The sequence below is a fragment of the Hippichthys cyanospilos genome, chromosome 9 (assembly GCF_059441005.1).
Source record: "Hippichthys cyanospilos isolate Australia breed blue-spotted pipefish chromosome 9, RoL_Hcya_1.0, whole genome shotgun sequence".
Taxonomy (NCBI): Eukaryota; Metazoa; Chordata; class Actinopteri; order Syngnathiformes; family Syngnathidae; genus Hippichthys; species Hippichthys cyanospilos.
In genome coordinates this window covers 12,267,103-12,295,012 of record NC_142377.1, presented here as the reverse complement: position 1 = coordinate 12,295,012, position 27,910 = coordinate 12,267,103, and the positions used below count along the sequence as shown (strand labels likewise).

The 27,910-nt window shown below is 40.0% G+C and overlaps 1 long non-coding RNA gene across 1 annotated transcript; it reads left to right on the top strand.

Annotated features, from left to right (window-relative positions):
* Positions 1-27,910, top strand: LOC148418887 (uncharacterized). The gene is made up of 6 exons (XR_015866525.1): positions 1-100; positions 316-403; positions 17,916-18,139; positions 18,327-19,472; positions 19,912-20,044; positions 27,252-27,910. It is a non-coding gene; the product is annotated as an uncharacterized LOC148418887 (long non-coding RNA).

Genomic DNA, 27,910 nt, shown 5'->3' with positions numbered 1-27,910 from the left:
GAAACACCTTTGTAACACAGTACGTGTTGCCATTGTCATAATCGTTTGTGGCCAGTATTGTTGTAAGCTTTCGTTTGTAGGTGTTGCTGCCCTGTGTAAGGTAAAGTACTTGCACTTGTTTGATGCTTCTATATTAATATATGTTAGCTAATCTTCAGCTTTATTTATCAGCATTAAGACTTGTAACAATGAGCATTGAAAATGTTGAAAATGGCTAAAACAGTTTAGTACCACTTTAAAGGTAGACACTCTGCTATAGTTTCAGCAAAGCTCCTGATGCTGAGGTTTATTTATTTTTTCCTATTTTATATATAGCTGATAGCTAATGTAGCCGCAAGGGGGGACAAGCTACTGCCTTTTTGTGCCGGTCCCAAACCTGGATGAATACAGAGAGTTGAGTCAGGTAAGGGCTTCCAACATAAAATTTTGTGTTTGTGGGGGGATTTTTTTGGTATTGAAGCATGTTGTTGTCTAAAATGTTGTTATGGAATTCTCTATCACAGTACATACACAGATTAATACTCCTTTGTTTTACCTCAACAGAGTAATGAATAATCAATCTGAAGCAATCCCATTTTGCCCCTGTGAGAGAGTGACAACAGGTGCTAACAAATACTTTAAAAAAATATATTTTATAAAGTTTTATTTAAAAAAAAAAATGACATGGTCTCTCTAAATACCAGATATTCCCCTGATGTTGGTGGTTTTGGATCGTATTCCCGCCACAAATTCAAGTGACAGAAAAGCAAAGCGAAACGGTCTCGAAGTGTGCACGCTCTCACCAATCAGGCCCACACATGGCCTTTTAATGAGCCTAATTCAATCAGTTCACACTAACTCTGCCCCCCTCCTCCTCCTCTCTTTTCCTGCTGAACTTGCCGGGTCGTGTTGTGCGCCTCTCGTGTTTGATTGAGGCCCCTCCCCGGTGTCTTGGTGCGGGCCGGCGGGCTCCGTCGGGACTGGCGGCCCGCTCGCATCACGACTCGACTTCCCAGCGCTGGGAAACAATCACAAGGCCCTCTCCTCTTACTTTTCTTTCGTCTGTCCGCCGCTATTCTTTTCTTTGCCTGACTCACTTCAGCACTCCCGTCTCCTCCGTCCCCGTCCTGGGGCACTACATAGCCTTGTATTTATTTATGTATCAGGAGACGGAAATGGACTCCCACCCAGGGAAGAGGGGTGAGAGAGAGGTGAATTGTGAGAGCGTCTGCTTGGATTTGTGTGTGTGTCATAGTGTGTAAGCACATGTGTGTATGTATTAAGATACTGTAAGTGTGCATGTGCCGCGTTGCTCTATTCACCGAGTGACAGAACGGTTGGACATTTTTTTTTTTTAACAGTGCAAACTTCAGTCAAGACTTCTGTGACCATAGCAGCAAAGCATTTGATGCATCTCCTTTCAAATGCAGAGTTTTTTAAAAACACAATCTCACAGGAGGTAAAGGTGGTGCAAGACTTTCAATATAAGGCCATTCCAGCCAATCAGATGCCTGAAGGAAAGTCATAATAGCAAAACAAAGTTTACATAGTATAAACGTTGTGACGCTGCATACTTTTTTTTTCGGTCCACACGTTATTTGGTTAGATGACTTCCTGCACGTTCCCATAGTGTGACAATATTGGTAGGACCTTACTAATTGTGTAGAGAATAATTGTCCGATTTGACTCCGAAAATTGTATCTACCAAACCTCTGAAAGACTAACACTGGCAAACAGCACTTGTCTATTTCATCGGAAACAAAACTTTTCTACATTTTATTAGTATAAAATAATATAGACATAACTGGCTCCATTCCATTGGTTTATATCTACTACTGTCCAACACATGTTCATCAAATATATGTTAAGGCCAACTACATTTTGTTGCTAGGCAGAACAGCAGAACTAGAACTGTATGTTTGTTGACGTGATTGTATTTAGATATTTACGAGAAAATATCAAACAAAGCAATTTGAACTGTTTTCTCTCGGTCCAACTTGGGCATATTCCCCGCTGACTTGATTTTTATTTAATATTTACTATGATTGTTATGTCTGGACATGGAAGTGGAAAAGTAGAACGTATTAATACATTAAAATCCAACGTAATCACAGCTAGCATCAAAAATGAAACCTGAAAAACTAGACTCGTAAAATAGGCTTGGCAACCAGACTCAGAAAACTAGACTTTGAAACTAGACTTGGAAACTAGGCTTAAACTAGACTCAGCAAACTGTTCTCAGAAAATAGACTCAGAAAAGAGATTCAGAAGGAAACTCTGAAGACATTTTAAGACTGCTTGACGTGCTGATTGCGTCACTGAGAACCTTTGAGGGCCGTAGTCCTGCATGTTTTCGATGATGCTGTCTTAAACACACCTGATTCAAATTGTCAGGATAATTTTCAAACTACTGCAGAGTTTGCTGATGAGCTAATCATATGAATCAGGTGTGTTTTAGACAGAAGCCTCGGAAGCATGCAGGTTTGCAGCACTCGAGGACTGGAGTTTGAGAAATTAAATACTGCCCGACACGAGTCATTTATGACATATTAAAGCAAACTAAAGGTCCATACCGTGACACCCTTTATAAGCTTTTAAATGTACAATTTGCGCTATTTCTGTAATAACAGATTTTTACTGTGTGGCCATCCGTGTACGGTTCTCACACTGCAAAGTTTTCTTTCAACAGCCGTGAGTCATGTCAGCGCGCATGCACGCATGCATGACCAATCACAACCACAAACACACATATCCAAAATGAAAAGACTCAAAACATAGCGCTGCCATTAGATGAGATGTTGTGATTAAGCGGCGCATTCCCCAACTCTTTCCTGTACGCGATCCTCGCCTGACCTGCGGGCGACCTCCTTGAAAGCGGCCCGGGACTTTGAGCCCAAACGGGTTGTTGCGGTGTGCCAGCATTCTGTCCGTTCCCAGCGCATTTGGGTTATCTCCTCCATCGCAGCGGCAAGCTGATCTAATTGCATATGTTTGCTTCCTGGACCAGCTTTCATTTGGTCGCTCAACAGGCTTTTGCATAGTTTGGGGTTTTGCATCACAGTTACTTTTTATTTCATTTGGACTTTTGCTTTTTAGGTTCAGCTAATGTTTAATTAGGGTCGTCTCGATGTGATATTGGTATCAGATATTGGTCTGATATCTGACAAATACTGAATGGGATTATATCAGGCTACATCCAAAATGTCAAATATTAGCACCCATGTACAAGCAGTCCTTTAAAAACTCAAACTGTGGGCCATATTTTCTCTTACTCACTGAATAGTATCACTTGATCAAGTCCTTCTAATAAAAAATAAGTAAAAGCATGTATGCATCATTCCTGATGATATCGGCTTGATCTCAGTATCAGACGGTGAAAAAGTTATATCGGGCCACGTTTAGTTTTATTTATTTCCGACAGTAGGTTTGTTCATTTAGTTTATGGTTTTGTTTTGTTTTGTTAGATTTTGCATCTGATTTTTTTTACTGTTTACTTGAAAGGGACATTGCACATGAATGAACACTAGTACAATACCTGTGTAAATGTTTGTGAAGTTAACACACAACTAATTTACACTCTTTGCTGGGCACTCCCAAAATTGTAAAAGCCTCTGCTAAAAAAAAAAATACAATGGTCTTCAGAATATTTACACATATTGCCAGTAGCACACAATTTGCTGAATCTGATTGGTCACTGCCTTACTTGTACCCAATGCCGGTAGCCTGTAATGACGAAAAGATGATAGTAATGTAAATCCCTATATGGATCCTCACTGACTGAATGGCTTCTTTCCTGTTTGATAACTTGCTATCATTTAACCAATCCTTATCTTATTTCCTCTACAAAAGTAAATTTAACTGAATTTCCTCAGACTGATTCAACATTACCTCTGGGGGCCATGCGATCCAAAATTGGTAACACTTAATGAATCGGTCATGCCCATCCTGAATTTCTCCAATATTCCTCCAAAAGTTGTTATTCTTCCGTTATCTTGAATTATACTAAACACTGGTGGAAACATAACCTTCTTCCCGACGCTTTGAGATAAAAATCCAAACATCGGTGAGAAAACATTATCAGGTGCCTTGCTTGTGTTTAACCTCTACATGTGGACATAAAGGGAAACATAACACATGCGGCGACAGGCTCGTAAAGGTTTGATTTCTGCTTTGTTTGGCTGCAAATGTCTTCCCCCCCCCCCCGTCCTGCACTGTCAGTGTTATGAAAGAAGTGAACAGGGGGTAGCATTTGAGATATTTTGAATATATTATAGACGCAGCTCCAAAGAAAACATACTTCCCGTTTACGTTTTTGTGGCTTACGAGGAAGAGGACACCGTTTAAAATGCATGAGAGGTGATGCAAAGTTAGCTTCATATAAGATGAACAATGATCGCTTTCATTCATTCTTTGCACCATGTGACTTAGTAAAAACTTGGAATAAGTCACTCTTTATATTGAGACAACTGTGGATAGATGTAAAGATACTGAACCTACTTTTGACCTTAGTCAAACGATTCTGGAATAAGAGTGTCCAATGTATAGCTCCACTTCCCGCTTGTGTTTTATTTGCATGTGGCGTGTGAGGCTGAAACTCATCACCTGCAGGGTCACGTCTGCTTCCTTATCACTTTGTACCTCTCTGATTGGCTTTTATCAGACCTCTGTGCTCTGGTTGCCTTTTATCTGGGGGGGCAGTGTTGTGTTTGTGTGTGCTCATAGGTCTCACTGCAACAGAACAAAAATTGGCGCGATAACACAACCATTACAAAGTCGGGGCCCAACAAGTGATAATATTTAATATTACATCCCGGGCCTTGTAACCTTTTCCAGTAGCTGTTTGCTCTCTTCTTCACTGGTGCACAGCACAATTTCTTTTTATGTTTTGCTATGAATGGCCATGTGAGTTGAAGAGGCAATGAAACCATTTTTTGGGGGGGTGGGATCTTGTTTTGTTTTGGGGGAGGGGGTGTTAACGATTTTCCTCTAGGGGGCAGTATAGTCAAGAATGACTGGTCAAGCGCTTCCTCTGCTTGTTCATGCACACAATGATCATATAGCAGAGTAATGTAATGTATGTTCACATAGTATACGCAAATTTGCTGTTTGGGTCTCCAGGAATTGAATGTAAGTCAATAAGATGCCCCCTGAAGTGAAGGAAAGCACTTGGAAAAAAATTGCAACCCAACAGTAGCACTTTATGACTGTATGCTAATATCAGGAATAATCAATCATATAGTTCTTTCCAGTTATCTTTTTTTACGTCAAAAATAACGTGTCAGAGCACAAAATGAAAATGTCACAAAAAGTGATTAAATTGAAATAATGATCTCATCTCACAAAGTGAAATATTCAATGAAAGATCGAGGCCAATTGAACACAAAATCTTTAGTCTGTTATATGAATGGCAGAAGGCGGATGTTATGATCGTACAATATTTGTCAGGGAATGCAGAAATGGTTAAATCACAATTTAATTATGATATAGTGATTTATTTACAGTAAATTGCCTGCAACAATTGTTTTACCTGACTGCACTTTCACTTCAGGTCTGGCTGGTTTGTGAATGCCTTCTGGATAGGATTGCGCAATAAATCCAATTAATTTGATATGCTGGATGAGTGGTTTACAGGATGTGTTTAGAATAGTTTCCAAGTCATTCAGTGCCTTTTATCTTCTGACCCTTCTTTACCCTAAAACTTGAATATAAATAGGATTGCATGAGGTCATTGTGACATTTAGTCGCAAGTTATGCACAAGCTATGAATGTAAAGTTTGTTAAAATTGATTCAAATTTAGTATATATTATTGTTGTCTAAATATTACAAGATTTTATTTTTATTATAAGATTTTACAAGATAAATATACAAGATTTTTTTTTTTAATAAACCTATAAAAAATTGATGGGTTTTTTATTTCAATTACATTTAATTGAAATCGTAATCATCAAGAATGACTGGTGAAAACATATTTTTTTTTGCCCATATCACAAATTGACTTGTACAAGTCTCCTATGTTTTTACTTGTGCATTACTCTCAGTTTTGGGGCATGGAAAACGTTCTTTAAATGGTGGAAAAATACTTTATTTTATAAATAATATATAATTGTCAATATCCTATAAACAGTATACAGTATATGCAGTGAAATAAACCTGGCATTTTAACAAACTCCATCCTGAGATTGGATCGGTGACTAAATCTTGAGTTAATCATTCGAATTACAGGTATTTTCCTGTGAGATCACACAAAATAAACTATCATTTGCATTTGCCTATGTCTTCCTCAATATTAATACGCCATACACCTCGCGTTCAACACATGTCCTGCGCTGAATACCGCGCAATAGAATTAATCGCTATCACAAGTCATTTGTAATAGTCGGCAGCTTTCCCAGCCAGCAGGCATAGCAAAGAATTTCTTTAAGCCTCCCTCCCATTGTTCAGACCTTTAGTTTAATGGTGTATATCAAACACATGCAGATCTCAATTATCATTATTAATGAGGGAGCGACTCTGGAGGAATCCCTCTTTACATCCGCAACCTTCAAAGGTCCTCAAAAGAACATCTGAGGGCCTTTTATCGGACAAAGTTTCTCCCTCATTTGAATAATTCTCTAAATGGGCCGCGGGGAGATAGGAGTTCAGAGTGATGTCCTAAAGCCCTGAAAACTGAAATGAGATCTGCCTACGAGCAACGGAAAGACCTCGTCGTCTATGATATGGATTAGAGTTCAGGGATGCGTATCATTCGCTTCTTCTTTTATTACCGTCGGAAAGAAGTGTGTGCTCCGGTGAACATGCAAGCATGCGGAGAGGTACAAAAAGAAGGTCAGGAGGTGTCGCCGCGCCGCGCCGCGCCGCGCCTTCACACGGGCCTTCGCCTCATTACAAAGGGGCGTGATAGCCATCCGAGTGAGTCCGAAAAATATTTTGCACATGCTGCCTTCTAATGAAGCGCTAATGTCCACCGACTTGAAATGAGAACCGTCTTTTATTCGCCCGTCTTTATGGCGCGCTCAAGCCGAGGCTTTCGCCTGTCCGAGTGGACTTTGGACAAGTGCTGGGAACTCAGAGGGGTGAAACAGACCTTCGAACCGCTAATCCACCGTGCAGTGTATTTGTACATTCATTCTTATGTAAACGCTACTCTATTAGTCAGTGTTATGAATTAAAACGAATGAGATTGCCCAGCAGTTCTCTTTACAAAAGTTTTTTTTTCTACAGTGGTCACTGTCATCATCCATATACGTTAAATATGCAACATTTTTTTGAACAATCAACAAATACCTGTTTTGTATACACACACACACACTCACGCACACACACAGGTGCACTAACTTTAACCCTTAAGACAAAAATAAAACTGTCTTGGTTAAATGTGCTTTAAAGATTAGCGGACCACACTCATAGCGCTTGTGCTGGATAAGGTTTATAGTGGAAACATAAATTAGCTTTTAAAGCTGCGCAATAAAACATTGCGGAGATGTTCATTTTATCTTCTGCTGGTTTATTGGCCTTTCTATATATATTTTGCTTGGTAACTGAGGAACCGGCTTGGATTCTTCTGAGCTTCCCTTGTGGGGGTCATGTTGCTGTGTAAAATCTGAATGCTGCCGTGAATTATTTGGCACGTGGCACTTGAATGGAGCGAGGGTCAAGCGTTCACTCCAGCGCTATTCTCAAACGCTAAATGCTAATGTGATAGCATTGCTAGCTCTCAACAGATTGATCCCGATCAAGGCCGAAATGTGGAACAGTGAATCTCAAAGTGTTTGTTGATGTTTCAGTGCTCTGAAAAATATCCTGTGTTTTACACGATTAAGGTGATGCAACGCCCAGTAATGCGTGCATGTGGTTCTTTGTATGATTTCTCCAGCCTTGGTGTCATAAATGATGATATTATGAGGTGTATATATTCGAGTAGGACTAAGTAGGATATCACTGAAGGCATGAGTGTGAAATGCATTTCTATATTTGATGTTATATATTATTATATATTCTAACTATGCATGTTACAATATCTCGCAATATTAAATATATTATTTATTTAGGTGTAAAAACTCTGCTTCGTTTTTGATGAACAATTACTTTTTCCTCGTACCTGTTTTCAGAAGGCTTTATTTCTTTTTTTGGAGCATGCTGTGGGCCAAATAAAAACATGCACCACAAAAAGCCCATGAGCCGGAATTTGGACACCGCTGCGTCAGTTGATGAATTCTTTCAATCTTTTAAGCATACACATCAATTCTTGGAGAACCCGTATTTAAGTTTATGCTAATATTTTTTTTTCCTTCGCAATTAATCTGTAAACATCCAACACGCATATACACACGCTTAACACACCCAACGTCTGCAGTCGCTAAAGGGCAAATGCAAATCACCACAAAGTTAAAACCAAAGAAAGAAAGCAAATCTCAACTCAGCTCATTTGGTTAATGCCATTAAGACACAATGACCGTTCCTCACACACACACAGCCCAACACCTGCACAAAAGAAAAAGTGATTGTTTCAACTTTAACCCGTGTCCTCTATTTTCTCCCTTGGCGGCCCTCTTCCTTGTCAAGAAGATTTACATGCTCATTTTTTCAACCTCCTTTATGCCGAGATTGTCCTCCTCTGTTGGCTCACACACACGCGCGCGCATACACACACCACTCCCTCGTTGTACAAACACAGCTGACGGGAGCTGGAGTCCGCCGCTGCCATGACACAGTCGCGTGCCGGCCAACAAATGCCTCCGACTGTGCCAGCCAGCCAGCCAGCCAGCCAGCGTTTGCGCCTCTTCACGTTTGGAGTGTGCGGGGCCTCCCCATTGCAATCTCTTACAACTTAAATCCATCACTTCATCAGCTTGCCAAAACAGCACTAATCAATATGTCTATCAGGTGGGCCCTCAAATCCGTCTTATATCTTTGAATGAAAAAACAGCTTTGCCACATTCACTGTTAATTGAGTTTAAAGCTACCGTCTTTTGTACAATTCAATTTGCAGTAACATTTACTGCTTAGCCGCACAGTTCTTCTCATCAATAATGGAGCTTTTTTTTTTTAAACAACCTTTGCCCTTTGCACGCTGCATAAAGCGGGTCGCTGTTTGCCTTTGCTGCAGTTATAAAACGTGCTCAGAGGCTATTGTCATGTAAATGGGGGCTGCTGGTGGTCTTTTGTCTGTGATGACATTCAAACGCTCTACTGTGTTATTGTGTGTGTGTCCAAATGTGTGTACTGTTTGATGTCACATGTGAACCAAACAGGTGTAATGTCATTGATGTTTAGCGATATGGGGGTGTTGTGCAAGTCTTATTTTCACTTATAAAGCAAAGCTCGAAATTAGCGGTTTTGCATCGCAGTTTGCTTTGTAAATTTTGGATCTTTCTGCCTCATGTACACATGGATTCGAAAAACTGTGAATTAAGTACCTGCCGACGGTATTAGATAGTTTTGGCTTAAGGGGGGTCTAAAATGGCTGGTACTAAATGAATTAAGTACTAAAGTAATCAATTCATTCAGGTAAATAAGTACTTAATGACTTAAAGTACTGAAATACTAAATTACTGTAGTACTTTTAGTAACTAAACCATTAAAATACTTCAGTGCTTAAATGCCTAAAGTAATTGATTACATTAGTAGTTGATTCATTAGTTACTTAATTCTTATGAATATTATTATAATATATACGGATGGATGGATGTTTTTTCTTACCTGGGCCTTTAACAGCTGTGATGTTATTTTCATTTGACAGCTAGTTCTAAAATGGCCGCCCTCCGAGATGGATGAAAATAAATGGATGGATGCTTCGTAAAGCACCAACTGATGATATTAAGTCTGGCTTCTTGCTAATATATTCATGACTGTTACACTTAATCTGAGATCCAATCCATTCTAATTAGGAATTCTTTGCCATTTCTACCAGCAACTGATACCATGTATCCACAAGTTCTATAAAAATGGCAATTTGAGTTTCAATGGCATTATGCTTGTTTGCTTTCAATATATTCCAGTTAGAAATGCCTGTCTTCATGTGAGAGGTTGGAGTGATGTAGTCGGTAAAGGATGTATTTTTCTGTGTGGCATTTTTAAGCAGGCCTTCAAAAACAAACCTGCAGCTGCCTCCTGCTGCATGGCACAACACAAACACACACACACAGTCACACACAGTCCAGGGGGCAGTAAAGTGGTTATCTCTGGCTCTCAGATTCTAATCTGACAGCAGCTCCAGCCTGTTGCCAGGTTACCCCTGGGGCGTCAATCTCCATTTAAATCCTGGCTGCCTCCCCACCCAGCCATCAACACCGGCCCTGCCTGCACCACCCACTCCCCGAGGGTCCGCCCTAGCTTCCCCAGCCATTCCAGTCGCACGGTGGCAGGGGCACCGGGCCGGGTTCGCGCGGGCCAGCAGGTGACATGCGGATGCTTGGGGATCAGCTGCCACTCTGCAATGATACGTGCGCGTGTGTGTTTTTGCGCAGAGCTGCAGGCTGCTCTCAGTGTGCTTTGGCACAAGCTCGCACACACGCCGTACAATCCGTCCTTGTCGGGCAGGGGGATGTGGGCCCGATGACTTTGTACGACAGAGGTTTGGAGCTGCGGGAGGATGTGGGCAGCGTCTGCACGGCGGGCCCGGCTCAGACCCGGTGACGGGGAAATGATTGAGAGATGGCCCGATAGGCCGTCCGACGCGCCGCCCAAACTTCTCCTCCGGCCTGCCCTCCGCCGCTCCGTCAATGGCCTTCCATTGTGCGTGCGTCCGAAAGAACGTCTTGCGCGTTGACCCTCGCCCAGGGGTCGCTAAGGGGGGCGCGGCCCGGGAGGAGAGCGTGCATAATTGCGGCGTAAACACAAAGGCCGGCCCACCGAGAGGTCGCGGCGGCGCGCCCGCTCGGCCTCTCGGAAGTCGGCGGGCGCTTGAGCCCAGCGCTGGTGGGCGGGAAACATTTCCGGAACGTTTGATTCTGTCACATGCGTGGCTTTATCCACTCAGACGTGAGACTGCTTGGATGCTGTTTTTCAGCTTCAAGGCTACCAGAGGAAGTCATTGCGCTAATCTTCATGTTGCACACATACCTGCTGGATAGACTTTTAAACATTTTGCCATTCTGATAAAAAGACTAAAATATTACAAACAGCTGTTTGTGCGATGCCGCTTAATCAACGCATAGTCATTACCTGTGTGTCACGCACTTGAAAAACTATTGAGTCAAAAAAAAAGAGAGTGACGCAACTTTGTTGTTTTGTGTTTTACCCGTTTTTTTTACCTGACTTTTTGGCCTAAATGAGGAATTGAATTAAATTAAAAACTGGCTTGTTTTTTACCCAAGAGTCTTTTTCATCAAAGAAAAAATAAAACACGTGGATCAACAAAACTTCAGGTACTTCCGTCGGATGCATCTAACTAAAGCTAGATAAGCAAAATTACTGAATTTTTTACAAGATGAATTCAAGGAATGAAATTTTACTGGATGACATCATCAAAGTACATTTATCTACAACGGCTGTCAGAAAACCAATGGCCACAAGCGATGTTAAATTACCATCTTAACTATAAAGGTAAATTCCAAATTTAAGTTACTGTTGTTAACTAGTCTCTAGCATACTTAGCATGTTGTTTCGGTTGAGCTCATCTTGTGGGCTAGCAATAATATTATTTTTTTATTTATTGACAAACACGGATTCAACATAGGCTACTTTTTTTTCAGAATGCCTTAAGTCAGTGAAGAAAAAAAAACCTTCCCAGAGCAGTGTAAGAGAAGGTCAAGCAAGTAGCCTCATCCAGAGGAAATATAAAAAGCTAGCAACGCTATGGTACCTACTATGTCTAATCCAGATGAGTACAATACTTAGCAGTACTTCCTCTTTTTTGCTGAAACTTTGAACTTTGCCCTTGATGCGTATTGTACGAGTTTTTGTCAATTTAGAAACAGAATGATTCAACAAAATGTACACAATAGCAACATACAGTCATTTGTGTTCAGCTATAAAAGCCATCTCCCTTGGCGAAAAATGTTGTATGTCATTAGTTTGGGGCCCTTGTTGACGCTATCAAAAGATCTGCTGTTGACAGGCAAAGCCAAGGTCAGTTCCTGGTCCTCTCACCATGCTTTGTAAGCGGGACCCTCGGAATGTGCCCTCCAACAGGTGGACTCCTCTTCCACGGGGAAAAAAAAACACTCTTGACAGAATGATTTTGAAAGACTGGAAATCCACATTAGGATGAAGTTTAACTGGCTGAGGATGTCTTGGAGACAAGGAAGAAAATCAGCAATGGAGGACGTCTGACATTTTAGGTAAGGGCCGAGTGATTGAATCGGGCAACTATGACCCTTCAAACATCGGCCAAAAATAATATTTGATGATTTTTTTCAACTTTTTATTTTGATGTAGACTTCTGGTGACATGATTTGCTACACATAAATCCATACCATAACCTTGTGTTTTGAAATATATATCATCAAATTTATTGATGATGTCATTCTGCGGACTTGTCATTCAAACAAAAGCAAAGTTGTATTTTTGCAAGGGTGACCAATGCAAATACGTAAGCTGTGCAAAGAAGGGAAAGGATGTCCCAATTCAACACATAACCTAAAGTCATAGTTTGTTTAAATAAAAGTCATAACATTAATTAAGCATAAATGTTAAATATGACACCCATTCAACTATAATCTCTGCTACTCACAAAAAATAGTTATGAGACTCTCCTGTGAATAGTGAAAATACACGTGAAATTACAACTTAGTGAAAAATATTGTAGGGAAAACTGTCATTTTATCCATATTTTTTTATTTTATTCGTCCAACATCGACTTAAAAAAAAAAAAACATTCAGACCTTAATTTTGAGTGTTTTTTTTCAACCAATCAACAAACAGCAGTGAGTCTACCATATTGTGCTGAATCTCATGAGATATTGGTGCACCTAAAATGTCGTCTTTTATTCCCTTGACAAACTGAGCAAATTGTACGGATTGTTAAACAGTTTTTCCTTGTATGAATGAAGACTGAATGACAGGAATCCTTTCTCCTTTTCTTCAGTGAGACCAGAGAGAAGGAGGCAGGCAAACCCAGCTCGACTCAACATGAGCGCTAGAGCACAGACATTTTCTTTTATTTTTCCCATGCGGCGAGTCTGTTCCCCCGGGCTGATAGATCGGGTCGGAATGCCATTGTCACCCCACGCGCACAGATCGGCCCGCTCTCGCTGATAAACCGTCGGGGTGTTTCTCATCTCGGACACCTTTTTCATCCAATTGGAGCCGAGCAAGTAGTTGACAGCATTTCTTGGGGTTAAACAGGAGAAATAACCAGCCTGAAGTGCAGTGGGATAAGACTGAAACGCTCCTCTGTCAACCCCTCCTCCCCTCCCCTCCCCTCCCCTCCAATCCACCCACCTCCCTTTTCCCTTCACTCAGATTGTTATCGTGGGTGAGCTTATTGCTTCCTGTAGAGACCTGGAGCTGCCTCCCCTGTCTACTTTATGTTGCTGGATAAAAGCTAAAGCCAAATTATTACTACTTGCAATAAACTGGACAAAAGTATCAGTTTGAAAAAAGAACCTCCACCAAAGTTTTTTATTGTTGTAGGAGGGTTCCTGCCTGGTTTGAGTTCTGGCAAGGCCCGGCTTGTTTGCTTTCAAAGTACAGGCTGTCCCAAAAGTTTGGCATCCTTTAAAATATTATTATCGGAGTAAGTGCATAGCCTAGGCCTGCGCTTCTCAACCTTTTCTCATTATTGTACCCCCTGTGAAATATTTTTTCAGTAACCCCTAACCAGCACAAAGCATTTTTGGTTGGATGAAAAAGAAACAAAAAACATCCCGAGTCAGATTTCTAAACTCAATCAATACCAAAGACATGTTTTTACGTTTTTCAAGAAGGCAGAAATTCAATCCCACTTATTCATATTTTTTCATTTTTTTTTTTTTACAAGTGTTTGTCTAAAGGAGGGTCTAAGAAGTGGCTGGTGATTAATGAATTACAAGTACTAAAGTTATCATTTAATTTATAAACTAAAGTGAGTAATTTAGTACTTAAAGTAATTGATTACTAATACATTAGTTGTAAGATACTATATTACTCAAGTAATTGACTGCTACAATAATCAATTGATTACTAAAATAGTTGCTTACTTTAGTACTTAATTACAAAAGTAATTGATTAGCACCAAATGACATAAAATCTTCATGACTTAATTTAGTCCTGGGCAAACACTGAAAATTTTTGAGGAGAAAAAAAAGTCTTTGGAGTTGAATGAGTTAAATTTTCAAACTGCATTCGAAGTCTTAAAAAAGATACGTAAAAATATGCCTATGGAATTGAGTGAGCTGACAACATTTGAAGTCTTATCTCTATATATTTTTTCAGCAACTCCAGAAGATAGATTGTGTTACTTCCTCTCTTATTTCTGGATTGTCTGCTTGAAAATGCACTTCAGTATACGACTTAAAGTAAAAACATAAAATGTTGTACAAAAGAATCACTATTCCACAAATCAGCAATTGGTTCCTTTATGTTCTAATCAATTTGCTCTTAATTTGAAAAGATTTGTACTGTTCCTGTCATAGTATTAAAACATATGGCATTTGATTCACCGATAACTACACAAATCCTGTTAAAATCTCAGGCATTCTCTTACGTGTAGCCCGTTTTAGAACTACTGTACAAGGCAAAACAAATTGAAAATGAAAAACTTAAGCTTTATTCATCAAACATCAAACTATCACACACTTTCAAACAGATTTCACAATAATAATAATAATAAAATAAATCACAATGGGCATGCGAACCACTCTTTCTAGCTAGTTTTTAATGCCTTCAAAAAAAGGACAGACTGTGGTCCATTATAACATCCTGGGGCGTTTCATGCACGTTATATATATTTTGGATGTTTTCAAACTGTATTGCGATGACTTTACACTTTCAAGCGCAGCACTTGCGGGGTAACCTTAGACTTCCACCCTCTGACACCCAAGTGGCCTGCACGACTCCCTCGTCCCCTGATTAGATCTGACTCCTCAAATTGAATCCCCCGATGAAACAAACACCCTTTTATGGACATGATTGCACAAACAAACACAGCGTCCAACCACACCCCAAAAACGCTGCTTCTAAGGTTGTTTACGGCGTGGCTCCCATTCTCAGTAAAAGCCGCTAATAGGAGCAAATTACTGCCAACAACTCGAGCGCATCAAGTGCCTGGCTGCTCAGTCGTAATGGAGTTAACTTGTGACCAATCCGATTAGGCGGCTGCAAGGGGCCATTGGAGTCTGTGGAGGGAAGGGTGGCCTGGAGAGGGTGGAGTAGCAGGGGTCCTGGGGGAATACCTGGCTCCTGGGGGCCACCAACTCTCATTGTTTGGATGGAGTGGGACATAGATGGAGAACGTAATATGATGTGTTTTTCAGTGAAAGAAAATGCTGTAACTTTGTTTCTTATTCCAAATTAGCTCAACAAATACCAAATTGGGATTGAACAAGGTTTGCATTTGACTTTTGAATACATAGACTACGCTGATACAACGGTGTCCAAGTTATGACCCGGGGGGGCATGTGTGCCCCGCCGCCCATATTTAAGTGGCCCTCAGCATTGTTGATTTAGAAATAAATTCATCTGTTAGATCTAACGGCATATAAAAATTATATTTTGACACGCCAGCAACACTTGAGTGCGACGCACCTGACAACTATTACTAATTATAATTTTGACCTATGGAGCATTTGTCTCAAAGTCTGATTTGCGAACGTGTCGGCTCAGTGATTAACTGAGATCCTCACGTAAACACAAATTATTTCCTGTTTTCTCATTCAGCCATTTTCAACACTAAAACATTTTTTGTCTATAATTAATTTGATGCCTACATTATTTTTCATGTACAATTAATATTTTTGAAAATATTTTGCCGCTTTCTGTCTACTAAAAATGACACCACAGTGCTGAAGGCTAATGACCAATCGCAGCGCTGCTTGTGGATGTCACATGATCAGTGGGTGAGCCAGTTGTCAATAAGGTATTCAAAGGTATTAAGAAGTAAAATTATGTAGTTACCAAAATAATTATAAACAAAATACTGTAAATAAGTACATGGGACTTCATGTTTGGCTCATGTAACTTACAGTATAATTATGTCTTTGGGATTGAGTGTATGAATAAATGGCATCCTTGTGTCCTTTGAATTTGTTGTAAGTGGCTCCCAAAGAAAAAAAGCTTTGGACACCCCTGCTGCAATGGTATTGATTTACACCTAAAAAAGTAATGCCTTCTGTCTTTCATTGGGAACAGTGGATTCTTGTATATCAAATTAAAGGGACAAGATAGGCCCAGCAATTGTTGATTTCTTTTCGCTGATGATACTTTTTAATGTCTGCTGTCAAGTCATAATGACTGTTTTACCAAATACCGGATGAAAAAAAATGTTATTTTGGAAACTAGCATGTGTCCTCTTAACCTTTGCTCATTCACTGCTATTGACAAGTAGAGATGTCAAATATCTTTTTTAACTAGGCTGCCAGTGCGCAAGATAAGTAATTCACTGGCATTGACAGCTGTATAGGCCAACAATCAATTTTAAATGGGTAATAATGAGTTGAATATGATTTCCATTTTTACATTTTCATCATTCCGCCGAAGATGTTTTTATTGAATACTTTCAAGATCAGGGATGCGCATCTCCCCTTTCGAGTCAACGCTCCCTCAGATGTTGACGGCCGTGCTCGGTTTGTTTTTCTTCTGCTTCATGTGAGACATTAGGCTCGCTAGTGACCCGCGGGGTCAGCGAGAACACAGCCCTCAACTCGCCGGGGTCAGCTTTGTTTGACGTCTGGAAAAGTTGGGGCTGAAACTCAAAGCAGGCCCGTTAATCAAAGCTAATGCAACTTTGATGCCGCTGTATCTCCACTTCATTGAAGCTCCATTACCCCGGCCCGGCTTCCTCATTCCGCGTCCCTGTCCTCCCTCCTTCCCCTGTCCAACTGGCTCCATTACCAGAACCCCCCCCCACCACCACCACCACCGCCACCCCTTTCATTCAACCCGCTCCCCTTAGGCATCCCAAACCTCATTTGCACAGACATGTTTAGCCAGCACAGGAAGCAACCCATGCCCTTAACAAAATTACAGTCCAGCCAGCGAATGAGCCGCGGGGCCGGTCTGCAGGGACCAATCACAGAAGGTTCTTGGCTCTACCAGTTCCTCATTTGAAAGGACAAGAGGGGAGCCTTAGAATATATACTTTTTTTTTTTTTTTATCTATTCTGTTGTCGTGCGAAACAGCTTTGGACCTGACCAGCAATTCACCCCTCATGATGTGAACTAATGTGCTCCATTTCAGATTTTCTCCGCACTTCATGTGCTGCTTTGAATGATGTGAGTGATAAGGCTTGTAATGATGGTGATGTAAATGTAGCGAGCGCTGCGTTAACAGACTCTGGGTGCATGGCCGCGCTCTGATCGCTATCTCGGAGGCGCCTCAGTAATTTGGCTCTGAAGTTTGCTCTATTAATGGAACGCCGCTTTGCCTTTACCTCGTGTCCTTTCCTTCTTGCATCCTGCATTCCTCTTTGGCCTGGCAGATACTTCAGGAACATCACAATCTAATGACATGCATTGATTTTAATCATGTTCCAATGTTCATTTCACGCCCTAAACATCCATCGGTCCAGTCTGTCCATTGGTCTGTCCGCCTGCCCATCCATCCATCCATCCATCCATCCATCCATCCATCCATCCATCCATCCATCCATCCATCCATCCATCCATCCATCCATCCATCCATCATAATACAATGTTATTTACAAACATTTAATCCCTACATTTTGTCCTTAAAAATAGTGTAAACCATTTTTTTAAAACACAAAAAACATGAATACACAGACCTATTTAGTCTAATGCAATACAAGACATTTTTGTGATATCTCAACTCCAGACTTGCTGATAATATGTGTTCCAGGAGTTCTCTGCTTGCACTCAAAGTTCACATGACAGAGAAGCTTTTGGGAGATCTGAAAATCTCGCCGCGAGCTTTCTTCGGATCTTTGGGAGTGCAGTTTCCTGTTTCACGCGCTGGGACCTCATCACCTCCTTGGGCATGCAAATACTGGACTCCATTGAGCAGCTTGAACCGTTCTGAGAATTAATCTCTAGACCAACTGTGATCCCGCAAAAATCACTGAGGTGAACGAATGACGCCGTTAGCCAACTCAACACAGCCGGTTAGTGAGGGTGGCCATTTGCTAAGCTAGAGGCTATCGCAAATACTCAACTGCTGGTTAACTAGGCTGTTGTAAGCCAAACTGTGGCCTGTCTCATGGCAACCAGATGAGCTGATAACCAGGATAACGTCTCTGCTCTATTTTTCAAGCAAACTTGGACCATGAGCCATTCAGCCACAGCTCCGCATGGCTGCTGCTAAGTGTATGACTGTCAACAGTGATGGAGAAATACTGCTCAATGGGCATTTAAGGGTTTAAGGTCAAGTATAGATCTATCGACAATAGTAGCCACAGTAAGTGTTGTGTTCGTGTCCTATGTTTTCACTGGAAGATGACATGACTGTGTCGTATGCTAACAGTATTGTCTAAGCTCTGAATACAAAAAGCATAATGTTATAGTATACAAATTATATTTCAAAAAAATAACAAATTAACTATGACTAATTAATTGAGTCATTAATCTGTGATTTAGGCAATTCTGAAAAAAGATCATTATCGTTTTTTTCCCATTCGCAACAAAAACTAATATGCTTCCTTAAAAAAAACAAGTGAACTGTTTTTCCTTTACAATTTATGCTATTTCTCACTGATTATGCAGTTATAGTAGCAGTAGTGACTACATCCACTCTGATCGAGGCTTTGATTTCAAGATAAAATTGCCTAAGAACTATCTCCCAAACCACAACGCTACTTATAGATATTCTCCGAAAGTACACACATGGCATATATATAAAAGCTGCATTATAAAAAAAAATTAAGAACTGTTTTTTTGTTTTCTGTTGATAATGAGGTTATGTTGTTTTTTTTTTTTAAAGCCATATGAGGAGTCATTTGCGACTATGGAACAGTGACTGTCCAGTGGTGGTCCACAGTTCTGTGCAGCAAATGGATGGATGAATGTGCAGGTGTACCTAATTTAGTGGCTGTTGAATATTTCCAGAATATAACCTGCATTTATTTTTCATTATTTCTGCACAGCATGCCTTTTGCCTCAAACCTGCCTCATAAAGCGTCTCTTTGATTCCCGTTAAACTATGCCAGGGTGCTTTGAGTTATTGGCAAGACCGACAAACCTCTATTAAATGTCTGTTTTTGTATGCATCCGGGGCTGTAGAGGGGAAGCCATGTGAGATATCTCCCCATCCCTCATTCCAATCACCTCTCACTGCATGCCCTCTGCTCAGGTAATTAACTTCTCCCTCCACCGGGCCCTCTCTGCTTCTTATCTGGACTCCATTCTGTTAAAACTATCAGGCTTCCTCGCCCACCGCCATGTCTAATTCCTCTGCTTGAAGGTAGGGAATAATCCAGGGCCAGCACCTGCCCTCCGCCACTTCTTCTTCTTCCATCACATCACTTTACTCCTGATTCCTGCTCGGCACCCTTCATCCCTCTCTTCGTGTTTTGTCCTTTCCTTAAAAAAAAAAAAAAAAAATACAGAGAGAAAGAGAGAAAGAAACAGAGCTTTTCAATGATTCAGTTCTCTTTGAATGGAGATTCAAGCACGTGTGATTGGATTAATTAAACGTGTTATCCCGATCTTTGAAAGGTAGACGTGATCCCTGTTCCCTATATCCCGATTAGCACTCTCCCTTTCTCTCTCTCTCATTCTCTCACGCACACACATTCACAGGTACACACAAGGTGAGAAAAGACAAGCTAAATCTTGGACTTTTCGAAACTGCTGGGGATTAAGGAACAGATTGTAATTGCTTTCTCCCTCCTCCCCTGTAGGTTCATTTGTATTGATGACTTGTTACTTCTCTGCGCAAAGCTTGGACGTCTTCAGACGAAGAGCCAATCAGAGGACGGGACAAAACGAACAAGCTTCAGCACCGGTGCTAATCGTTTACGATGTAGAAAAAAGGTAACGTAGCCCTCAGATACGGAAGGAAAATAGAATGACAAGCATGATCTTTGACAGATAATCCTCAACCTGATTGAATGTCACAGCACTTCTCCCTCCGTCTCCTCTTTATATCCTTCTCCCGTTTCATGTGACTCTCAGTGTGTGGTAACGCTCGCCCAGCTAGAGGCCAAGTGTTAAGTGTGTATGAGAGGGTGCGGGAGTGTGTGTGTGTCTGTGCACCGAGGATTTGTTCCAGATTGTGTGCGGTTTAACCCACATTGTTAAAAACTAAGCTCAACTCATCCCACTGGAAGTGACGCCAAGTAGCGGTGACTTTTCCTTTGAAAGAATCACAGGTCTTCCTTTTCGGAGTAAAAGGCTCACAGACAAGTATTTACGTAAATAGTCACAGTCATAATGATTGATAATGATTTCATTTGTTAAATTAAACACCGAATAGATTGCAAGAGAAAATAAAAATGCAAATCACAATGACTCCAACTGGCCAAAATGAAACACTATGTTATTAATATTCAGATATTGGACATTGCGAAATTACGTAATACATTTATAGGAAAGCGAGTTCAATATAAGTGAAAATAATAATTTGATAATAATAATTTGATTTATGCATAATCCAGAACCTGTTCCCAGTAATTATATTTTTAGATGAATTGTCAGTTGGATTCCGTGATGTTCCACTCATTGATTTACCTTAAAAAAGGGGAAAAAAGAAGAAAGTCGATTATTTAATTCTCACATTCTAAAAACAGTCAGGATAAAAACAAAACAAAACCAAATGTGACCCAAAATTCTCTCACAAAAGAACCCTAAAAACGGGTCATTTTGCATGATACAATTCCAGAAATGCCATCATGGTCAAATTGATCCTAATATTGGTTTAGACTTTATATATACGTATATATATATATATATATATATATATATATATATATATATATATATATATATATATATATATATATATATATATATATATGTGTATATATATATATATATATATATATATATGTATATATATATATATATATATATATATGTATATATGTATATATATGTATATAATATATGTATATATATGTATTTTTTTTGTGTGTGTGTAAACACTATTACCTAACCACTGGACTATGTAATGTGGCTGCCGCGTGTAAAATCAACATTTCTATTGAGATTTGCTATGAAAGTAAAATGTGATTTTAAAATACATAAAAACTCTTGATACAATTTTAGGATAAGACAAAGCTAAATTTAGTTGATGCAAAACAGGAAACAGTTTTTAATATGCTGTGATTGTGAAATACTCTGTTATCTATTGTTTCCAAAAGAAGATAAGAGATGTATGTGATGTTATGTTAGGGAAGCTTTTGCTTCATTTGCTTCCCATGCGCGCATACAGTATTAAGCGCTAACAGTACTTAACCCTGGGGTGACGGAAACGCAACACATAGACACTTCTAAACAGGCATATTAGACCAGATTAAACCAATTAATATTCTGATTGTATAAACCAGACTGTATAAATCTCTAAATTATTGGCTAGTTCTTTGTTTGCCGCCTGCATTGTGTTTCCAGGACAAAGTAGTGCACTTGAGCACACCCCTTTTGACACTAAAAGCCAAGTACAAAGACTTGCTTCACACACCCTCCATACACTCTTCCTCCTCGATGTGCACATGTGGTAAAAGATGGATTGTTTGCTGCTGCGGGGACAATTGTGGCAGCTTGTGTGCATTACACACGCTGTAGAGGTGGACAATGAGAAAGTGCCTCAGAGGAAGAAGCAGATTGGAGACTATTTACAGTAATATTACACATTGTTACTGCTAACCATGTGTCACTCTTACACAACAATTATAATGTAGTGTGTTTTAAAATTAATGCCTTTTTGACCTTTTGGGTTACCGTACATTCCCCAATATCCCAAGTGCTTATTTTGGACTGCTGTAAGCTTGCTGTTTAAAAAAAACAAAAACAAAAACAAAAAAAAAACAAAAAACAAAAAACAAAAAAAACCTGTTAATTCTCTAAAACCTGTATCCCACCGAAGGACGAAAGCTGGTAAGTAGTGGCTATTTTTTTCTCCTCCAGAGTTTGTTCAAGGTTGCCAGAGGTCGCTACAAGGTCGCTGGAGGTTGCCAGATCTTGCACTAGTCGCAAGGAAATTTTGAACGTCTTAATTAAGAAATATACCGACCTTGAACGAAACCTGATGAGCTATCCTGCCCTAAGAGATCAAAAAAGCCACTACCTCCATTGACACTCACCAACATTCGCCCCTCAGAGGGCTAGAGGGAGTTTTTTGATCCTTCACCCTGGCACCATAGCATGCTTGGGTCCACCAGTTCTTGTTGAGGGCCACCGTGCTAGTTAATGGAACACGTGAAATTGAGCAAAAAAAAAACACATGTCAAATCACATTTGTTCTGCAACTTTTGGAATCAAATTGTCCTCAAATAAATTATAGTATACAATAGAGTACAGATAAAACCCTAGAAACTACCCCCTCTTTTTTGTAGTCAGGCGCCTGTTTTCGCCAGTGCGGAAGGGTTTATTCAACCATCAAAAGGCCATTTGTAACAAAAAAAAAAAAACTTATTTTCTTTAAACTCCCAGAAGCCCATTTCTGCAAGTTTTTTTTTTTTTTCTTGGTTTTGGATATTGTTTTTCTTTTTTTCTTTAAGAATGTCCTCAGCCCCTAGCTCAAAGACATTATAGCCAGCTAGGGGCATAATAAAGAGTGATTTTAAGTGAGGGAGAGAGGCATACCTCTTGATAGAAACAAAATTGAGAGCTCTGCTACGATTCATGCATATAAATATTATATACTGTTATCTCCTTTTTCTTATTTCTATACTGTATTTGTTTTCTTGCACATTGTGTGCCCCACTTGCGCCTATTTAAAAAACTCATCATTTCATAAAAGAAAGCAAATTACGCACATAGCATTGTAATCTTTTTGAAAGCTGTCCTGTATTGCATCTCATTAACAGCATACATCTGGCAACAGTGTGGTGACATAATTAATCCCTACATGGATCCAATCCCTCCTTATAGTTTTCCTATACGTTTCCATGCATGTACTCAGTCTAACAAGCAGCCCGGTGTAAAATGACCCACCGTAGACCAGCAGCTTTGTTGGCATGACAAAGCGCGGCGCAAGCACTCAAATAACAAACTAAGTAAGGTGTTTCATAAAACTGCCGCCACCCGCCGCTTTTGGTGAGCACAAAAGCAAGCCGTCATGTAACGCACTCCCCGATGTTGCGTTCATTCAGACTTAGTTTCCACTGTTTGATTATCCAACCAATCCAAAAATAAGCGAAGCTTTATGAAAGCTCCGAAAACATCTCACCTGTTCATTGAGTTCACGGTTGACATCTGCATTCTCATTAGAATGTGCTGGCGTATGTGCAATTAAATGAAATAACGAACGCAATTCACTTTCTAAAGACGTCTCACCTTACACAAAGTGTAATGAAATAGCCGTAATAATTTGTTTTGGATAGGCCCTGTGCTGTCCCTCTGGGTCTGTTTCATTGTGTCTAAGTGGATTAGCATAGACAGATAGTGATGGAGCCAGCAGGACCTTAATGCTATTAGTACCTGCAGACCGAGCAGCGCGGATCAATTGTCAATCCAAATGTATTTGGCCAAGACTCACTGGTGATAAAGACTTTTAAATGAAGAGCACTTTGCCCTCCATGTGATAACCATTTCTTTTCCAGTCCAAAAGGAGGACCTTCACTTAACATGCATGAGCATTGCTTGCTTTTCACAGTGGAGGTTATTGATAATCAATCTGCTGGAACTGATGGAATCTCATCAAAAACTGGTTTTACATTGACCATCTTTGACACACATTGACATATACACTAAAGAGATTAGCTTTGTTCCCAGCATAATTTGACGATATCTTTCTCCTGGAGGAAATTCAGGCGTAAAAGAGAAATCCCATGGACCAAAAAGGACCGAAAAAGGAGAATATGTGATTTACAATCTCCTGTGTGTCCTGCCATCACGATAACCTTGCTTTCTGGCCTCCATTATCTCCTAAAGGAAGACATCATTGCATTACGCGCTGGACCAAACATCTGATATGTAACGGATACCTGCCATTATTAATTACTAAGCGCAATTACAGTGGAAGAGAAAATGGGAATAACACACATTGTAAGGCTGTGTTTACCATAACAGACCTGGATTCTTACGATATGATCATTTCTAGGTATTAAAGTAGTTTATGTGTCTACCTTCTTACTGCTCAGGTAATATGTGGAACTAAACTCTTTTACTGACATTGCACTGCCAACAATTATAACCTTGAACTTGCATTCACTTCAGGGCCACTTTATTTTTGCCCTTGAAACTAAATGAAAGGCATTTGTTTTACAGTAGAAATGTTCAAAGTCCGGCCAGGCGGCCAAATGTGACCCGTGTTCAAATTTCCACTGGCCTGCAGCTTCTGGAATAAAATGAATAACGTCAGCACTGTCGAAAATAGAAAATACACAACTACAAATAAGATTTTCACTTTAAGTGCAGCTGGCAATGAACAATTTTTTTCACTGAAATATGAAACAACTGTTTGCCTAGTTTATTGAGACTCTAGCTGTTTTCAAGAAATTCAATATCAAGAGGCACTACCAGATAGGGATGTAACAATATCTAAATGCCACGATATGATATCATTACGAAATGAACTTCATGAAGTAATGTATATAACATTTCAAATTTGTAGTTGGAGGTGACCATCTTGTTTGAGAGGGGATACAGATTTTGAACCAGATGTGCCACTTTAAATACCATTACGATGACAATAATATCATGGCACTTTGAATATCGCAATACCGCATTTTACATCAGAGCTCTACTACTATAAGAAAATAGCATTATAGAAACACACTCTACTCAATTTTTAAGTTTTGCTTAATGGCCCGCAAATATTTTGTTATAGCCCAAAAATGGACACCGGGCCGATGTCAATGCTAGCTATACTGCCCCATGTGTGTACACCTAATCATTTTGGAGCAGATTTGGAATCAGGTGCAAAACAGAGTACATCAAAAATTTTAACATTGTCAATGAGTACATTTTTTTCTAAAAATACACAAAATGAATTCTTGCTAATAATACTGGTTTGCAGTTTTGTCCCAACCTTGAATGATCATTATGCAAGAATCATATCATTTTTATACTAAATTGTTTTTATGATGTTATGCCCGCTCCAGGTATGATGCAGTGCAGGTTATACACCACTGTAAACCACAACCACAGGAATAAGCATTCTCCGACAGTGTCGATTTAAAGTGATTATCTTTGTAAACAGCGATTCAATGGTACAGGACTGCCTAACGTGTCACCTGTCAGTGTTTAGCATTACAAATCCTTAAAGCAAGGACGCCTCTTAGCTATTATTCATACCCAATGGAAAATCAGTGACCTTTCTGCCAAAAGGTGACATCGGAGTAAATAGTGGACAGTTGTTTTTTTTTTTCCGCAGTTGTATGCCTCAAATGTGTGATTGGTATATTAGGCTGTTGGTATGAAAGCAGCTGCTGGAGCATTTAAAGGAAGCGTCGATGAAGATGTTCCCCTGAAAAGTGGGGGCTCTAACACGGTGGAAGCGGTGCCGTTCATTTGTCACGAGATGGATTGCAGCCATTGCGAGCAAAAGCTTTTCATTTGACTCCGGTGCGGTAATTAGGTTTCAATTGGCTGTGCTCACTAAGAGGAATGGCTAATGAAGTTAGTCGGCGCACGGGGCTGTGTGTGAAGCGAGGCGCCGGGAGTAGTTTGGGTCAGTACATTTAACAGTCTGCCTCTTCTAGTCTAATTCATTGTGTAATGCTGTTTATTGTGCGTATCACAGGCCTTTTATGCTGCCGTTAAGTGGGCCCGCCACATTACTGTAATGGGGATAGGGCATGAAAACACTGAAACCCGAGCCGGCTTCCTCTTCATGTCTTCATAATACCTCTCATAATGCTGCTTCCGTCCCATTGGTTGGGTTCATCGCGTCCCCGACGTCTCCTTGCCGCGATGTCCAAACTGCGTTTCTGTCGTTAATGGCAGAGGACAGAATGCGGGACTCTCGGGTTACCCGGCAAAGAGAGCACAAGGGGGCGGAGGTGAAATGTTAAAGAAAGCAATGAGAATTAGTTGTATCAAATGAGTGTGGCTGATGGGTAATACTTAGGACAAGTGGTTGTGTGAAAATGAATTTTGTGGATATGCTGGTTTGATATACTGTACGGGTTTATGGTTCGCGAGTGTGCTCGTGCGTGTGAGGCAGTGGGCACATTAACCACATGACGACCCCGACGTGACCCCTGAGAAGCGTGTAGGCGCCGGGTTCAGTCTGACTCTTGTCACATGATCCCCTGATGCCCCCCCTATCACCACCACCATTATTCACAATGGAGTATTAATCTGAGCATCGCATAAACACACATGCTTGCACACATACAGTCGTCACCGATTTTTGCAAGGAAATACGACCAAATCAAATATAACAGAGACACACGCGTAGCAGCGTGGATGAGTGGGTTTAAGCCTGGTTTCGAACAAACAACCCAATTATGGGGTCAAAAAAGGACCAACCTAATATTTGGGTCATTTTGACCCAAATATTTAATTGCAATTCTTGGAAATGTATTTTAGTGCAGTAAAATATGTTTTTTTTTTAATAGATATGTGGTAAGGATTTTTCTTGTTTTATGTCCTTATTGAAAGAGTTTTTGGTTAGTTTGTTAGCTTGTTTTTCACCAACTCATTTCGTCAATTAAACGACAGATTCAACTCACAGCTGATGTGCTGTGAAGGAAGATTACTTGGCATTTGTTAAACTCGCTTTGGATGGCAGCACCCCTTGAAGGAAGTAAAGGTAAGTCTAATATGTAGCTTGTTCGCGATCAGTTGAGGTAGAACTTGATAAGATAACCTGTTAGTCTAGGTCATAATTTCAAATGTTTTATATTTAGCTTTTTTTTTTTTATATATTTTTTTCATTACAATAGATATGATAGACTTTTAATGTAGTCAAAGAAAGTGGCTTTAAGTAGCACAATAATCTTTAACTACCGGCATTCTAGTAACAGATAATTGCTATTGCCAAATTTTGAAATTTTTAATTAACTTAAAGTACATAAAGTCAAGCAGATTGGAAGTGACTTCCTCTTTTCTTTCCCCCTCTCCCACACTTGAGGCCTCCAGCATGTCCTTGGAGTGTGAGTGCTGACTCTGACCCTACTTCCTGGAACATAATTTTGCGGAACCTTGTCCACTTTTACTCTTGGAGTATTTTCAGCAGCTAGATAAGTGTGCCTTAGTCTCTGTTATAATCCACAATACTATTTGGTACTTGCATGCTCACAGGTCAGATCAGTTTTATAACACATGCAGCAATTGGTTTTGTTTTTCAGATGACGTGGATGTTTCTGAGCGGCAAAAGAAAAACTTTGTAAATAGAGAATTATAATCACTACGTATCCCAAAGGTACGTATAAAGTGACTTCTGTATATCCTAAATTTCAGACTGCATAATCCAGCCGATTAAAAGCCATAACGGCTAATGACTAGATGTAGTTAAAAAACCTAATTTGTGCATACATCGATGCTTCGGATTAATAGATGCAGGTCTCCACTTAACTAAGTGGATATTTTCCAAAAAGGAGCTTCAACAAAGTATTTTTGAAAACATCTATTTACCTTAAAAACGCCCTCCCCCAAAAACAGTTATAGTTACTCAGTGTTTTGGAACACTTCTCAGACAGTCTTGTTGACACATGAGGCACATTCGCTGATGAGTTGAGATCAGGATTGCATTATAGAGATTGCTATGTTTGTTGCACTTCTCTCTATGCT